At 38.5% G+C, this 16,469-nt stretch overlaps 1 protein-coding gene across 3 annotated transcripts in view; it reads left to right on the top strand.

Moving 5' to 3' along the window:
- Positions 1-465: 465 nt before the first annotated feature.
- Positions 466-16,469, top strand: part of YES1 (YES proto-oncogene 1, Src family tyrosine kinase) — a 72,846-nt gene continuing 56,842 nt past the window's right edge. The window contains exon 1 of one of the 3 annotated variants that reach the window (XM_081078193.1): positions 466-832. The gene's annotated coding sequence lies outside the window, so the exon portion shown is untranslated. Of the gene's footprint in view, positions 833-876; positions 1,123-16,469 lie in introns of those variants that run through there. The other 2 variants (XM_081078191.1, XM_081078192.1) reach the window with 2 other exon arrangements.

The raw sequence follows: 16,469 nt of genomic DNA, 5'->3' as shown, positions 1-16,469 counted from the left end.
CAGCAGGATTCTCGTTGTGGCTGCGCCACTTTCAGGGTCGCAGCCTCAGTTTCCATAGCTGTCAAACAGAATAATACTTGTCTCAGGTCCCTCCCTGGGATGTTGCCAGGGTCGTGTAAAAATACTCTGTCCCAAGATAAGCCAAAGCCACCATCGCTGGGAGAGTCGCCAACAAAACTCGGCTTCCCTCTACAGACAAGGCTGGTTCGACCTACAGTCAACAGGAAGCTCCTGGGCTGGGACAGCCTCGGAAGGAGGCCAGACGCGAGCGTTTTTGGACGGCGATCAGGCTTGCGATGAGGGTGTCCGTAACGCACCCCTGGCTCCTGCAGCCGGGCTGAGGTTTTACTATCAACGCCAATGGGTGAGGAAGCAGAGTACTGAGAAGCAAACAGCCAACCAAAACAACTCAACCCCGTCCTCCCCCACAGAAACAAACAAAGCCCCAAAGCCCTCCGCACGACAGAGAGCCGGTGGAAGGGAAAGGATAAAGGCGTCGGGGGCGGAATCTGCGCCCCCAGCTCCAGCTCCTGCCGCAGCCGGTCGGCGGCGGCGGGGTCCGCAGGGTGGGGAGGGGCGCTGTGGGCCGGCTCTCCGCGTGCAGCAGAGCCTTCTCTTCACGCCCCCTCAGCCTACGCCACCCCGGGAATCCGCCCCGGACCCCGCCGCCATGTTGGGTCGGGATCAGTGCCTCGAACTCGCCACCTAGGGGGACCGCGACAGGGGTGGTCCGCAGCCCCGGGCGGCGCGCGCCGGCGCAGGAAGGCTGGGGGCTCTGGAGCCCGGGTGGGCGCGGCGCCGGTTCCGGTGAGCCGGCTGGCAGCGCGCGCAGGTAGCCGCAGCCCCCGCCCCCGCCCCGCCCCCGCGTGGAGGGGCGGAGCCAGGAGTGAGGGCGGGCGCGGAGCGGTGGGGAGGTGCGGAGGGAGGCCGAGGGGTGGGGGAGCCCGGGAATTCCCTCCTCCTGGAGTAACGAGTTAGGGGCCGGCTGTACGGTCGGCGCTGGCGCGGGGCTCCCGGGACGAGGAGGTGGAAGGAGGGAGAGGGCCCTGAGGGCCTCGCCTCCGCCCCCCACCACCCCGAGCCGCAGCAGCAGCGACCCATGTGAGCGCGACTCGAGGGCAGGTACGGACCCCGCGGCGCCCCGCGAGCGGCGGCGGCCGACCCCGGCGGGGCAGCGCTAGGCCCAGGCGCCCGCCCGCCCCTGGAGGCGCCGCCGCTCCCCGCCCCCGCCGGCCCCGAGTCGGGAAGTTGGGGAAAAAGTTCTCCCATCCCCCGGCCCGGCTTGCCGGGCGGGCGTGTCCTCTTCCCGGCGCTACCTGCTCGCCCCCTGACTCGTCTCCGCCCCGTCCAGTCCTTCCCGGTCCCGCCCAAGTCCGACTTAAGGTACTAGGATCGTTGGGACACCCCCCTCCCCACCCGCGTCCGTAAGGTCTCGTGGGCCACCTGGAGAGGCGGGGGCGAGGTTTATTTTGGCTCGTTCCCCGAAGGGAAAGGCGAGGGCAGCGTTCCCTGTCTGTCCCATAGATTGGGGGTCAGTGTTTGCTTACGCCGGTTGTGAGCCGTGCGGGGAGAGCGACCGAGGGTGTGTGTGTGGGACGAGTGGGTGAGCCTCACGCTTCACTTGGTTTGATTGAAAACCACAACATGCTCAAGTTTTCCTTTGTTTTGTGTTGGGGGTTGGGAAATAGGCATTTACCATCCACTTTTACAGTATTATGCCACTGCCTCCCCATGGGTTCGGTTCTCTGTCCACTTGTATTACAGACAGTTTTGTTTTAAAATGTGTTTTTATACTTGATAATTGCTGCCAGCTCTGCTTTATGGGACAGCGTTGGTTTAAGAAGCTCTTCGAAAATCAAGTCCGATGTAGGAACTGCTTTGATTTTTGTATTGTGGTGAGTGGGATTGGTTTGAAGTTGGTTGAATTATTTTCTGCGTAATTAATTGAAAAAGGCATGGAATAACACTCTAACAATTTATAAGTTATTAAGGTAGAGAAATGAAAAGTCTCTAGTGGAATCACAACTTTATGTTCATGCCAGTTGTTATGTATGTATGTTACATTGATGTGTGTTTTCACATTGATGATTTCACATGTGCTGCATATGATTGCAGTATATTCGTGCATTATAGTTGTAGGATTACAGTGCCAAAGGTAGCTTGGTAATTCTCGGTATATTTAAACCATCTTGTTAAATTGCTAAAGTTAAGTTACACATTGAGGAAAATGTTACTAAACGTGTACATGTGACTGCATTTAAGGCCAAGTATGTGGTAGATCTAATGTTTTAACTACTGCAGTGTTTGGCACACAGTGGACAGGAAACATTTTCAATGGACAGGTAATGGAGGAGTGTGTTCTTTTAGAGGCCAAGGATCTAGTATACCTCATATATGATTTTCATACATTTCATATATATGATTTTCGTATCTAAAAAAGTTGTATTTCATTAAGCCATACATTTGTTTTACTAATATATAGGACCCATGCTATCGTTTGACATTTAGAAAAGGAAGTTTAATTATATTTTAATTTTTGGACATTAGCTAAACCTCAGTGGAGATTTTGAATACTGGTTGACAATTCATAGGGTCCTAAATTTGAAAGAAAGAAAAAAGTTGCCTTTGATCTGAATCTGAACACAAAACAGTTCATATCCGTGTTTCCAGAATAAAAGATAAAAGGGCTCTTAAAATATGTCTCTGCTATAACCACCATAATGTTATAATAGCTTTAATTTTACAGTACGTTTTTGCTGACTTCATAAACCACAAACTTGACTCCTTTTTGTTCAACCGAAAGTGAAATTACGGCTTTGACTTAATCTTCCTGGGATAGATGGAATTTGTCTTATGGCTGAAGTATATTATTAATACATGGTTTGAGTAGTTTTTTAATTCAGGAAATTCTCAAGCTGCAAAATCAATGTCCTTGCAAATCTTCAAGGTATGTAATGTTTAAGGAATAAATATTTTAAAAGAGTAACAGTGACTCACTATAAGTGAAATATTACCAACCCATGGCGTAAGATTTCTTTATACAAAGTTCAGCTTTGCACCTTTTTAGACAGTAAATAGTTTATTAATGTGATTTTTCTTTATAAATATATTTAATTCTCAATCTAGTGTTCAGTATAGGCATCATTTATTAGTTCCTATTAGCATTATACTGAAAAGCCCAATATGAAAACATTTAAAAGACCAATACTACGTTCTGTTGTGTGGGAACTTGGGTGATAAAACTATATTAAAAAAAACCTGCAAGGAAGTGATTTCTATAAAAATAAAGAGATGGGAGGAGGGAGGAGGTTGTGATAGGGATCCATCTGGCTTCTGAAGTGGTGGCAAAGTTCTTTTAACCTGATGATGGTTGCAAGGGTGTTGGCCTTAGTATAAATCATTAAGCCATACGTTTGTTCTGTGTGCTTTTGTGTATCTGTGTTTCAGTTTACATAAAACTTTTTTTTTCTTTTTTAAAGAAGCTTGTGTTTAATGTACTATGTAAGGTGCTTGGATAAAGAACTTAGTATTTGGTGACTGACTTTAGAACACTGCCTGGGCTGTCCTTTGCAAACAGGATTAGTCTTACTATATCATAATTATCATATAACAGCTGTGTATGTAACTATTTTGACATATAAATAACATGTTAACTGTTAAGATTTTGAGGGAAGACAGCAGGTTTTACTAACTTTAAATCCTCTTTAGCTTCTATATGGCAAGTGACAAAAAAATAATCAAAAAGTTTATTAAAGTAATGGATACCGTTCTGTCATCAAGTATAAAATATACCCTATTTTTTTCAGAAAATTATGTAACATGACAGTTAAAATTCAAAATTAACTATGGCACCAAGGTAGTAAGTCTTGACTTTTATCCATTTTCAATTTTCTGGACCAGTAATTCTTTAGATCAGTAATTTCAGCCTTACTTTTGATATTATTAAGGAGGTAATGAAATTCTCCGCATAAAATAAGTTTTTGTTTACTTAAGTTTTATGAAGCTGTGTTGTAAAATGAGAGTGTTTTGTTTCAAAAGAAAGCAAATGACAATATGGCATAGGAGTTTAGAAAATGCTGAGAATCATTGCATTATGCTACTTAACTTGCTTTATGTAAAGACTTGCTGTTTTAATTGCTTTGCATTTTTGTAATGTAGAGTTGAAGAAGAGATCACATCTTTGCTAAATTCTTATGTCACAGGAACTTTCAATCATGTTATAAAGGTGATGTTTGTGGTACTGGCTTTATAATGTGAATATTTACAGGAAGTTTTAGTTAAGATCCTCCATTGTTCAGAACCCAACATGGCTTAGGTCACCTTCAGTTCAATTCAAACAGGTCTGGAATACAAAGACAAGTTCCTTTAGTGAAGTAAAACTGCCTTTCTTTAAAGGAAATAATCAGTTCCTATTAAAGTATCTTGGTATCTTATTGGTAGTGCGTACGGCAGTTTGTGTGTGGCTGTGGCAGGCGATGTATCGCGTCGCTTTTCTCCTCTCAGCTGCTCCAGTGCCACAATTAGGCTGAGTATTGCTCAGCTGCAGCTGCTGGGTGATTATGAACCATCCAGCTCCTGTCTAAACTCAGAGGCAGATTTAGCAAAAGGAGCTATAGTAACAGCAGAGGGTGAGAGGGAAGAGCTGGCCCCGCTGCCAATATCATTTTAACATGTCTGTATGCCGAGGAATCCTTGGCTGCAGCAGCACTACTGTTGTCTTGGAACTAGCAGATTTGATGGCATCATAGACTGGTTTGGATTGGGTTTACCTGGTGTTACGCTTTAAGACCTTGAATCTCACTCCAGGAAACAGAATACAAGATGAGGTACCAATGAGGTACTTTGGGACTGAGTTATAAGCCTCTGCCCTGGATAGCAATGCCCTTTGGTTTTCCTTGAGTGTATGTCGCACGAGTATGTTACTGCAGGTTCCCTGAAGCATATAGCATCTACTCCATGCTGCTTTAAGCTGTGTCCCTTAGAAATCCTGCTGCTCTTACTGTTGTTTGGGGGTGGCAGGAGAGCTTATAAGCAAGCAAGTTGTTTGGAATCTCTACTTTATCCCAGGAAATGGGAGACCTTCAAGAGGGATCATTTTTGAACTAGCTGCATATGGCACATCCTCTGTGGCTGTCTGAATTTCGCAAGTAGGAACGCTAGATTCTTTTTCCTGTTCTTCCTTTATTCCTGAGGTGTGAGAAAAGATGTACATCAATAAACATAGATACAGTATCATCTAAATATGGCAAGCCCTAGACTGGAAGATGCCACAAGCAATTTTTGCTGCTGCTAAAATGTTGCTGTTTATAAACATGCCGAGCAAAGAGCACAGCATCTTGTCCACCCTTTTACCACTACTGTTGGAAAATCTACAGAAACAATTCCTTTGACTAATCCTGGCTTTGAAACTTGGTGGTTCAGGGTTTGGCTAATTTTGGATGGGGGATAGAGCATACTGGGAGGAGCACTCAAACTTGTATGATGAGAAGGAAGGGAGATGTATGGACGACTGTACTCTTGGACATTAACGGGTACACAGTCTTTATGGCACATACTTAGCAAGACATTGGTATATTGACTACCTCTTTCTGCTCCCACAGAACTCTAATTAAGAGCACATTTCTCCTTGCATTATAATTATGTCTTTCCATGACTATGATATACTTGATCTAGCACTCACAGTGGCAAGGAACTCTTTTACATGAATCTTAGCGAACAGTCCCTAGTAGAATAAATGACTCATAACTTTTGAATTGTATATAAGGACATGGTTCTGCATATATGTATGATTCTATGGATAACAAACTTCTTCCAAACACAACACCTCTACCAAAATTTTCTAAAACTAGCTTAGTGCTTTTTCATAAGCTAATGTTAAAACAAATTTTTTAGACATTTTTTTTATTCTCAAAGTTTTGTTCTAGAAAATGATTTTATAAAACTTTAAACAACTGCAACTGTGAATTTAAAGGTCATTTTGATATTTCTAACGTGAACTGGAAACTCTTTGTAGTTGAGGTTACACTAATCTTTAATAAAGTTTTTTTTTTAATGTTTTTATGATTTTAAAATCCTAGATTTTTCTAAAACACATTTGGTATCCTCTCATGTTACTACTGACAATATTATAATTATGACTCATGTTCATATATTCCAAAGAAAAAGAAGTCCTGATTTTCTTGACGTAATGTGTGTAAAAGAATGCATAGTTCATAGGATATGTCTGCTGGTTATTGGGAGTGGGGGTTGGAGACAGGAAGTACTGAGGAAAGGCCTGGCCGCTGAAACTTAAAGATTGTCTGGTTTCATTCAGCCTCTGTTCCTAGCAATATGTAAACTCTAGGTTTCCTAAAATTAATTACAGAGGCTAGTCACTTATTTAATTTTTAAATATAATTTTCAATTTTTTAGCATTAAGTAGAAATTGAGGTGGGGTGGAGAAAGTTGGTGGCTTTTGCTGCGTATTAATGCTTATATTTGTTCCATAGCAAGTTTATTGATTTCTAACTTTTAGTCTGATGCAATTAGTGTTTTACAGATAAGGATACTTTTAAAATAATAACAGGCATTTGAAAAGAAGCAGAGAAGGCAATGTGGTGTAATAGGAAAAGACTAAATGGTAGAAGACCATCTATATTTTAATTTCACTTCTGACACTGAAGAGCTATGTGGCCTTAGTATATTCAGTAAAATCCCTAGGCCTCAGTTTCACCATTTGAAACAAGAGGTAGTTAGGCCAATTGGTTTCTAATACTCTTTCATCCTTATGTAAATAAATGTGTGGTTCTACTACAGTTGAAGGGTTTTTTTAATTGGTTTTTAATTTTTGTTGGGGAATATTGGGGAACAGTGTGTTTTTCCAGGAACCATTAGCTCCATGTCAAGTTGTTGTTTTCAATCTAGTTGTAGAGGGCGCAGCTCACTGGCCCATGTGGGAATCGAACCAGTGACCCTGGTGTTAGGAGCACTGTGCTCCAACCACTGAGCCAACTGGTTGCCCCAGTTGAAGTTTTTATACTGATAAAAATTTAAGAAAATATTTCAGAATCTAGAATTTGAAATAAAATAGATATCAGGTAAGTAAAAGTTACAGTAAAAAACTGACCCATAAACTTGGCACTGAATTTTCTCAAGCAAATGCAGTGTTATTCCATTCATTAAGTGGACATTTATTAAACATGTGGTGTGAAAAATACTATGCTAGTTTTGATATTATGAAAATGATTGCAGCATGACTGCTCCCTTTTAGGAATGCACATTCGGTGGAACTGGCTATGATTATGAGGCTGTTATAAATTTTGTAGATTGGTAGATCTTTTTAGTGTGATAATACATTACAATACTTCTTTGGTTTTTGGTGATTTTAGTTTGTGATGCCTGTGAAAATTTAATAAAACCCTTTGGACCAGATAGATTTAGCCTCAAGTAAACTGATTCAATTCATTTGATGTTTTTCTAGACATTAGTTCATTACAGGTATTTGTGACTCATATACACAGGCTCCACAATACCTACATAGAAGTTTTACTATAAGAAGACAAATTTGAAAGCAAGGCTTTAAAAAATATCAGATTTATTTTGTGGTAAAAATTAGAAAAGTAAGAATTTATTCATTGAAGCAGATAGTTGTGATGTTGGTTAACAGTAATCATGACTATTTGGATGACAGCTTTGCCACATTGTATCAGGAAAATAGCCACTTACATTAAAACATTTCACTTTTTAATTGACAAAAATGCAGAGTAATTGTTCTGGGTATTTTCCTTTAACATATGTAGTTAATATTTAGAATAGAATAAGCATGGGAATTGGAAAATAGTTTGCTTTTTAAGGTTTGCAAAATAGATTTGATAAAAACAAACAAAAATTATAAGTAGATTGTGTTCCCAAAGTTTGCCAATCATTTGTTTGAAAATCAAAATCTTTTTCCAGAAAAAGTCTTTTCTGTAAGGTTAGCCTTTTTGGTTATATTTATAGGCAGCCCATTAGAGTTTATGTGTAAAAATCTAACAGGTTTAACAGTATTTCAGTGTAAATGTATTCTAATTGATTTTCAGGTTTTGTTTGCTTTTTTTAAATCTGCTGAGTTCTTGAACAGATAAAATATTCAGTCTACTAGATGCTGTGATTATAGTGAATGAACCCATAGTCTTGCTAATCACCCTCTCTCCCCACCTTCCCAGCTCCTCACTACTTAAAACTCACTTTGTTGTGAGTTCATATTCAGATGCTAGGACTCATCCAGTGAGGCACTGCTGTTAAGCTGAATTTTAAGCACAGAAGCCTCGCTAGGTTTTCCCACTTGCTTGCTAAGGAACTCTGAAGCCTGCCTCGTACCCTAAACCTATAGAACAGTGTGAGGAGTGAGAAAGCTTCAAAAGATTGGGAGTGAGAAACAAAAATGGGGAAAGTAGAAAAGGGCTTGGGAAAATGAGGAGTGGGTGTAATATGGAATTTGTGATTTTCACTTTTGTGTCCTTTTTTCTGTTTGCCACTAATTTACTCCTTTTAAGCATTGGGTAAGGAAGGAAGAAAGCCTGTTTTCTGACAAGTGTCATGCCACACATTCATATGCATTGTCAAGTTAACTTAAATCTTTGAAATGCCTTTCCAAAGTACACAGAAAAACCGTGGATGAGATAGGTATTTATTATACACGAAGAAATAGGATTAGAAAGTATATATAATTTGCTAGGTCACATGACTAGTGATTTGGGTAGAACTGAATTTGAATTTAAGGCTGGCTGACAGCAGGCCTGTTCCCTGTAAGACAACTTCTTTAGGAATAAGAAGCATTGCTGGAAAGAGGATTTCCTGTCTTTTTTCTCTCCGTTAAATTGTACATTTGTATTGGGGCTAGAAATTTTCAGTCACAACACTTTTTTTTTGTAGAAGGAGTTTTCTGGTGCATATTTCTTAATAGATGTCAAGGTCAGACATTATATGAGCTGAAGAAGGTTATTACGCTAACTAAATTGTAGCAAATGAAATGCTTTCCTTTTGTAGGTTTGGGTTTGTAATGGAAAATTGATGTACTAATTTCAAAACATTCCTTATCTTTTTATAAAGTAATATGTTAGTCCCAGATTAACAGAGACAGTGTTCTGGTGTTTTTCCAATCAGGTTTCTTGTTTTCTGTCTGAATTTAATTCATCAAAAGAACAAGAAAGCATGCAAAAGATGGGTTATTACACTAAACTGTAGTAAATGCTGGCCTTTTGTAAGTTTGGGTTTGTAAAGTACATACATAGTCTGTATTTATGTAGTCAACCCCTCTCTCTCCTCCTCCCTCACTTCTGCTCTCTCTCTCTCTCTCACTCTCTCTCTCTGTCTCTCAGATGTTCACATCTAGTCTTCTGACTCAAAGGCTGGCTCAAATTTCTGTACACTATTGTCTTCATTTCTACTAATTATATCATTTGTTCTTAGATGAGTTAGTAGAAATAGAGGGAAGGTCTGCATTGTCTAAATGGCTCTCCATTACATTTTAGACAAATGCTGAAGAAAGAGAGCACACTTACTAATTTTACCTGTCAGTAGGATGGAATTCATATCCCTTGGTACAGATTCATCAACCATTCAAAACTTCACTTCCTTCTGGAGGAAACAGTGGTGTTCTTCTATACTGGCTTATTCCTATAAATCTTATTGTTACATGAATTTCTTTCTCTCTGGATGAAGAGTCTCATCTAAAACTCCAAATGAAAATTTTGTTTGCTGCTCTTGCCACTATGTCGCATTCCATTGACAATGATTTCCTTCACCACCTTAGAAGCCTTTTCTTCTTTGGCTTCCTTTCATTTTTTCAGTCGTATCTAAGAGTGCACCATTTGTCCTCTCTAATAAGCTGGAGCATTATTTTCTGGTGGGAACACTAACTTGATGTTGTAGCATTATTATCTCCTATGCAATATCTACAGCATAACTCCTTCACACATTACTCCAACAGCTCCATCATTGCCCATGTGTATTAAGTCTGCGTAAGGGTTGGCAGATAGGTGTTAAGCTCTTGTGCCAAGTCTAAATGATAGGAGTGGCTGCCACTAGAATGTAAGTTCCATGAGAGTAAGGATCTTTGTTTTGGTTACAGAAGCTATGCCAAGCATCTAGAACAATAGCACATAGTAGACAATTATTAAATATTTTTAAATGTAGGAAAGTGCACCAGTCTGTCTGCTGGCAGTTTTTGCCTAACTTGGGCATAGGAGAGAGGAATGTCAGCAAATAGCTAGCTGCTCACTAAAAACTCATGCATTAACTGCAGATGCTTGTTCCTCAAGGCTTCTGGGAGTGGCAGGCCTAGTGCTAAACTAGTGGCATTAACACTCAGGATAAATTCAAATAAACTTTCTACTTTAATCTGATGGAGATCCTGAGGTTTGATTTGGCAGTGACTTGTAAATGTTAAAGAGCAGTAACAAAAGTATGTACTTACAGTAAGTGGGTTCCTTTCCTTTATATCTTATTTTCTAAATATATCCAGCAACTATGCTTCTTAAAAACTCTGAAACATGTTAATAGTCCTTACATTACATTAATGTAAGGAAGTCATATGCATATATCTGGTTGTAAGTAGAGCTGGGCCCGCAGTCCTTGGCAGGGCAGCTACCTTCCAGTGACAACCATAGGAGGGGAAGATGAATTTTTAGTGGGAAGGTAGCAGCTGTCTCTGCCACATAAGGGGAAAGGAAGCAAACCAATAGTTAAACAAGTTAGACATCTATATAGAAATACACTATTTGGTTGTATAAACATGTTTAGAATATTTATTTGAAAGGTGTAGACATAGATGGTATCTTAATTTAAGGCAAGAATACTAGTACGTAAGTAAACTAGTTATGATGGAAAATGTAAAAAATTGCAACCCCTTTTGGAAATTTTTTTTTTTTAATATAAACAGAGAATCTGGAAAAATTAAATTTCATGTTTTAGGTTCCGTTTTTCCCTGAAAATAAGACCAGGTCTTATGTTAAGTTTTACTCCAAAAGACGCATTAGGGCTTATGTTCAGGGGATGTCTTCCTGAAAAATCATGCTAGGGCTTATTTTCTGGTTAAGTCTTATTTTTGGGGAAACATGGTAGTGAAGGAAGCTATAAAGATATGTGCTGTTGTACATGCATATATACTTCTCTAAAGAAGATATAACTGGCCAGTGGACTCATGAAAAGAAGTTCAACATCATTAATCATAAGGGAAATGCGAATCAAAATCACAGTGAGATATGACCTCACACCTGTCAGAATGGCTATTAGCAAAAAGCCACAAGATAAGTATTGGTGAGAATGTGGAGTAAAGGGAACCTTCATACACTGTTGGTGCAATGATAAATTGGTGCGGCCACTATCAAAAACAGTATGGATGTTCCTCAAAAAATTAAACATAGAACAGGCGTATGACCCAGTAATTCCACTTCTAGGTATTTAACCAAAGAAATGAAAACCACGAACTCAGAAAGACATGCATGGCAGTGTTCATTGCAGCATTATTTCCAATAGCCAAGGTATGAAAGCAACCTAGGTGTCTATTGACAGGTGAACAGATAAAGATGTATGTGTATGTACAATGGAATATTACTCAGCCATAAAAAGAATGAAACTTTGCCATTTGTGAAAAAATCAGTGGCTCTAGAGGGTATTATGCCAAGTGAAATAAGTCAGAGAAAGACGATCATATGATTTCACTTACATGTGGAATCTGAAGGACAAAGCAAATGAGCAAGCAAAACAAAACAAGGCTCAACAGAACAAACTGATGGTTTACATAGCACTTTTAGTGATTAAGAGAAGGCAGTAATTTAGCCAGAGAAGAGGAGTTTGAGGGGATGGGCAAAAAAGGTGAAGGGGATTAAGAGGTACAAATTTCCAGTTATAAAACAAGTCACAGGGATGTAATAATGTACAGTATAGGGAATATAGCCACTAATACCGTAATAACTGTACGGTGGCAGAAGGGTTCCTAGACTTGTGGTGATCACTTTGTAAGGTATATGTATGTGGAAGCATTGTGTTGTGTACCTGAAACTAGTATGATATTGTATCTCAACTATAATAAAAAACAGAAAACCAACAACAACAAAGTATTTGCTATTTTGAACTAAATTAGGACTAATAGAAAAAACAGTGATATGTAAATTCTAGAAAGAACCTTTGGAGATAGGGACCATGTTGTTGTGGGTTTATATTAAAAGTAACAGGAAAGGTAATTCTGAACTTTAAGGAGTTGTATGTCCTAGACCAGGGGTGTCCAAACTGGGGCCCGCAGGCCAACTGCGGCCCGTGATCCATTGTTAATTGGGCCGCAGCAAATTCCAAAAATATATTTAGTTTACTTAAACCAGGTGAGGCAATACGTACTTCACCTTGAGTGAGTGGCCCGGCTGTTTGTGTGTTTTATCGCATATGGCCCTTGGTGAAAACCGTTGAAAAAAGTTTGGACACTCCTGTCCTAGAGTTTAGGAAACATTAGAAAACCAGTCAGAGTCTGTGATTTAAGATTCTAATGGGCAGTATACCACCTAAAGGAATAAAAAGTCTAAAAATACCCCAAACTTTTTATATGAAAAGCTTAGGAAGCACTTTGGTGGCGGAGCACATCAGAGTAGAATGGGGATTGTAGTATCTGCATTTACATAGCACTTTTAGTGATTAAGAAAAGGCACTAATTAGCCATGTGAAACAATTTGGTGGGGATAGTGGCATGTGGAAATTATGATGGAGCTAAGGCCCCCCAATCTCACCTCACACCTCTGCTTCCCCCCCTTCTCCCTTAGCCATTCCAACTGGGGCTTAGTTTTTATTTTTGAATTAAAAATGAGTAGCAATTAAGTCAAAAGGAGGACCTTGTAATAAAGATCAAAGTGGAAGAGAGGGTCAAGAACCTCTTAGGACATTGTCAGAGGATGAACAGGATTTTTAGAATGATTGATGCTTAGAAGAAGGAGAAACTAATGACAACATAGATGATTCTTAGGGATAAATTCACATCTAGAAGTAAGAGGGCCGCCACAGATCCACAGTTTAGGAAAATTGAAATAATAGATAACAGGGAACACATAGCATGTCTTCTTTTTTTACCTCCTAATTTCTGTACAAGAGGATACTCTTTAAGTTAGCAAAGCTAGAGAAAAAGAATAAGAAATTAGATAGTAGATAGTAAGAGGGCATCAAGCTTTAATTGATGTTAAGTGTCTGGGTCCAGAAGAATTCTGTCTGAAGGTTCTGGAAAACATCTCTGATATTCCCAGAGCCCCACCAGTAATAGGGAAATCATGGGGACAGGTAGACCTCTTGAAGAAAGAAAACTGATTAAATGATGCCTTAGAAAATGAATGATAATAAATGCAGACACTGAAAGTTGCCTTTAATTCCTGACAAAATTCAATATCAGTTTATTAATCAATTACCATTTACAAACAATTGGAAGGTTATAAAGGTAATTTTTAACAGTCCAGTCGTGCTTTCTTGAATCATCGAACCCACCTGTGAGGTTCCTGTGGGTGAGTAGTCGAATCCCATAAGCTTAGTTTTCTTTTTAAGAGTAGGGATCAGTGATTCCTTTTCTACTTTAATTCTTTCATTTTCCTTTTTCTGTAATTAGGTCTTCTAATAGCGTGATAGACTTTTTAAAAAATCTTTTTGATCATATTCAGAGGCAGGGATATTAACAGGTTCTAAACTCTTTATGTATTTTCAGATTTTTAAAAAAGGCGCTCGAGCTGGAATATATAAGCATGCATATTTATCCTATAATCTCAGTGAACATTGTTCTATTTTTGTTATATATATGAATAAAGATGCCTTAAAGTTATTTTAGTTTGCTTTTTTAAAAAATTTTTTTATTGGGGTGACAATTGTTAGTAAAGTTACATAGATTTCAGGTGTACAATTCTGTATTACATTATCTATAAATCACATTGTGTGTTCACCACCCAGAGTCAGTTCTCCTTCCATCACCATATGTTTGATTCTGTTTATCCTCATTTGTTCCCCCACCCCCTACCCCTTTACCCTCTGGTCAGTTTGCTTTTTCATTGAAGGCTACTTTTCCATGTGGTAAACTGCTTGTTCATAACCTTTGCCAATATTGCTATTAGGTTATTTGTCTTTTTCTTAAACATTTTTAGGGAATCTTCATATAGCATGGATATTATTTGTCTTCATATCTCTGCTTGTCTTTGTTTTATCTAATTTTTTTTATTAGTTTCAGGTATAGAAAACAATGTAATAGACACACCCCTCACAAAGTGATTGTCTAATATTTTTATCTTAAAAAAATTTTCCTTTTATCATTTCTGGATTTAGTGTTTTAAGAATATTTTTCATAGTTGATGGTCATTTAAAAACTCTTTGTACAGGTTTTTGTCTTATATTGCAAATAATTTAGCTTTTGTGGAATTTGTATTTATATATATTGTGGGATAAGCATCCAATTTTGTCTTCATTAATTATTAAATCTATCCTTTTCCCATTTATAACATTTACAGATTCTTCTACTGTAAGGCATGTTTCTGGGCTCTCTTTTCCATACATTTACTTGTTTATTCCTATGCCAGTATCACATAGGTTCTGTGTGACGATGATGTTCTTGACCATAACAATAGAAAGAGCAGCAGCTAATGTGTATTAAATGTTACCTGCTTGCCAGTCACAGTGATAAATACTGTGGCATATTGTAACCAATTCATCTCTCAAAAACCCTATGTGTTAGCTATTCTTTTTCTTTTGAAAAAAAGAAAAATCTGGCTTAAGAGTTCTGGCATGTAGCCATTTTATTTAATGAAAATATTTTCTTTAAAAAAAACATCTGGAACACTTCACTAATTTGGGTGTCGTGTCGTCCTTGTGCAGGGGCCATACTGATCTTCCCTGTATCATTGCTATTTTAGTATATGTGCTACGTGCCAAAACAAGCCCTGAGTTAGGTATTCTTAATATCTTTATTTTTACAGGCTTTGAGAAGTTACATTTATTCAAGTTACAGACTAAGACTGTAATCAGCTCCCTGACTCCAGAGCCTATATTCTTAACCTTGAGGTTGTGATTACTAATGGGACAAATCTCATTTTTATTTTTCAAAAATTTCTTAACTACTTCTATGCATTTACATTTCCATATGAACTTTATTGTGATTTTGATTTAAATAATATTTAAATTTATTTAGGAAGAGTGGACATCTTCGTAATAATGGATCTTATCGTTCAAAATTAAGTGATATGTTTCCATTTCTTGAGGTTCTTTATACCCTGCAGAGTTCTATTTTCTTAATATAGACTTGGAATATTTTTCTTCAGTTTATTCATAGATATTATTTTCTGTGTGGTTTAAAAAAAAACTTATTTAGAAATAATTTCAAAGTTACAGAAGGTTGCAAGAGTAGTACAAAGAATTACTAGATCTCCCTTCACCCAGATTTACCAATTGTTAATATTTTGCCACATTTGATTTTTTTCACTCCCTCCTTGTGCATATGTGAATCAGTGTTCCTTTCCTCCCACCTCCACTTGAAAGTTAGTTGCAACACTGTTTTTCTGTACCCTGAAGTACTTTAGCCTGTATTTCCTAAAAACAAGGACATTTTTCTTAAACTACCAAAGAATAGTTATCAAATTCAGGAAGTTTAACATTTCTGTAATACAGTTATCAAATATACAGTTGTTGTGGCTTGAATTGTGTTCCCCCAAAATGGTTTATGTTCTAACCCCCACTACCTGTGAATGTGACCTTATTTGGAAATAGGGTCTTAATCAAGTTAAGAGGAAGTCATATTGAGTTAGGTGGACCCTAATCCAATATGAGTGGTTTTATGAGAGGAGAATGCCATGTGACAACAGGCCGAGATTGGACTGATGCCCCTGCAAGCCAAGGAACCTCAAGGGTTGCCAGCCGGAGTCAGAAGCCAGGCAGGAAGGATTCTGTCCAGAGCTTCAGAGGAGCACCGCCTTGCTCACCCTTGTTCCCTTAACTTCTCGGCTCCATAGACGCCCCAAACCAACTCTGTCAGAATTTGGCTGTCAGTAAAAAAATAAGAAACTTTTTCCTCTATGCCTTTGAAGAGATTAATGAGGACAGGATTAATTTATTTTTTGTGTTGGATAATTTACCTGTGAAATATATAACATTAGTGTTTTTTTGATGGCTGTTTTGATACGGTTTAAACTGTTTTCACGCTCATTGATTTATCTAGGTCTCCTATCTTTTCACTGAGTTAATTTTATTTATGTTTTCCCAAATAGGCATCCTTTCCATTTAGTTTAAACTTTATTATCAGAGAGTTATACAAAGTTTCCATTTATAGTCTTTTTCACATTCTCAATGGTTCCAGCACTCTTCTCACACCTAATACTATGTATTCTCCCTTTTGTTTCTCAAGATTAAATGTTGTGATTTATGTATTTCATTGACTTTTGTTTTTAAATCATATTGGAATTTTTAAATTATAATGAAATAAAAGAAAATTAAAAGAAAAATTA

The sequence above is a fragment of the Rhinolophus hipposideros genome (genome assembly GCF_964194185.1).
Source record: "Rhinolophus hipposideros genome assembly, chromosome: 17".
Lineage (NCBI taxonomy): Eukaryota > Metazoa > Chordata > Mammalia > Chiroptera > Rhinolophidae > Rhinolophus > Rhinolophus hipposideros.
Note: the sequence above shows the minus strand (reverse complement) of the source record. Positions and strands in the feature narration are given on the sequence as shown.